Source organism: Saccopteryx leptura, chromosome 8, assembly GCF_036850995.1.
Source record: "Saccopteryx leptura isolate mSacLep1 chromosome 8, mSacLep1_pri_phased_curated, whole genome shotgun sequence".
NCBI lineage: Eukaryota > Metazoa > Chordata > Mammalia > Chiroptera > Emballonuridae > Saccopteryx > Saccopteryx leptura.
This window is the reverse complement of record NC_089510.1, coordinates 38,316,302-38,318,092: the sequence shown is the minus strand read 5'-3', so window position 1 is coordinate 38,318,092 and position 1,791 is coordinate 38,316,302.

Below are 1,791 nucleotides of genomic sequence, written 5' to 3'. Positions count from 1 at the left end.
ATTGTTTTTTAACAAAGTTATTTTCTTTTTTTTTTTATTTTTTTTTTTATTTATTCATTTTTTAGAGAGGAGAGGGAGAGAAAGAGAGAGAGAGAGAGAGGAGAGGGGGAGGAGCTGGAAGCATCAACTCCCATATGTGCCTTGACCAGGCAAGCCCAGAGTTTTGAACCGGCGACCTCAGCATTTCCAGGTCGACGCTTTATCCACTGCGCCACCACAGGCCAGGCCAACAAAGTTATTTTCAAAAGGAAGCAGTAAGTAGCTACTGGTTTAAGGCTAAAATGGCAGGTGACTGAGTCAATGTTTTCACAATTTAAAAATTCCTCAACAGATTCATGTAAATAGAAAATAAACAGAAATTTCAAATTATGTATGTGTAAGAAAGGCAGAGACAGAGAGCAATTGCTCCTCCAATGTGAATGGGTCAAAAATATTTTCCAGATTAAGAAAATTATGTAATTATGTTCGTGTGTTTTATCCTGCCCTGTGTGTGTGTGTGTGTAACAGAGATAGACACAGAGAGAGGGCCAGATAGGGACAAACAGGAAGGGAGAGAGATGAGAAGCATCAGTTAGTTCTTCCTTGCAGCACCTTAGTTGTTCATTGATTGCCTTCTCATATGTGCCTTGATGGGGGGGGGGGGGCTACAGCAGACAGATAGACCTCTTGCTCAAGCCAGTGACCTTGGGCTCAAGCTGGTGAGCTGTGCTCAAACCAGATGAGCCGGCAACCTGGGGGTTTCGAACCTGGGTCCTTAGCGTCCCAGTCCGACGCTCTATTCACTGTGTCACCGCCTGGTCAGCTGTCCTGCTTTTTTAAAATAAAATTTTACAAATGTTGGGCTTTATTTTCTTGTACTCACTGTAGGAAATGAACAAGCATGTGATTTATAGTAATAAGTATCACTCTTTTGGGTGCAATTAATTCTTTCTTAGGGCATAAAGCCAAACATGACACTGCCTGCTATTTTATCTTGTCGGATGTATTCCAGTTTGAGGTAAAATGCAAAAGGTTTATAATGCAAAAGTTTTATGATATATCATCCCAAGAATGCTGGCTGCTTGCTGTTAAAGGGAGTTTTGGGGATGAGAAGTGACAGGCCTAAAATTATGGCTAATAAAATCATATATTTTATTATAATAGTGGATACATATTTATTTATTTACAAGTTTTTTTTTTAGGAGAATCTTTGAATTTTTTCTCTCCTCATTTTTATTATTATCCAATCATACATTCCATTATTCTTTCTGTGGAAAATATATTAAAATTCTGATTTAATTTATGTATAAAGACTGATGCTGCCTGAGCAGGTGGTGGCGCAGTGGATAGAGCGTCAGACTGGGATGCAGAGGACCCAGGTTCCAGACCCTGAGGTCGCCAGCTTGAGCGTGGGCTCATCTGGTTTGAGCAAAGCTCACCAGCTTGGATCCAAGGTCCCTGGCTTGAGCAAGGGGTTACTCGGTCCGCTGAAGGCCTGCGGTCAAGGCACATAAGAGAAAGCAATCAATGAACAAGTAAGGTGTCACAACAAAAAACTGATGATTGATGCTTCTCATTTCTCTCCATTCCTGTCTGTCTGTCCTTGTCTATCCCTCTCTCTGACTCCCTCTTAGTCTCTGTAAAAAAAAAGACTGATGCTGAAGATTCAAATGGATGTGCCTTCAGACATGGGGATAAATTATGCCACACGGTGAGTGAAAATAGACCTATCCCAGAAATGTATTTTGACATTAGACTTTATTTTTTTCCAAAGGTTCTTTCAATCCTGGGCTTGGTGGATGAGTTAAATAA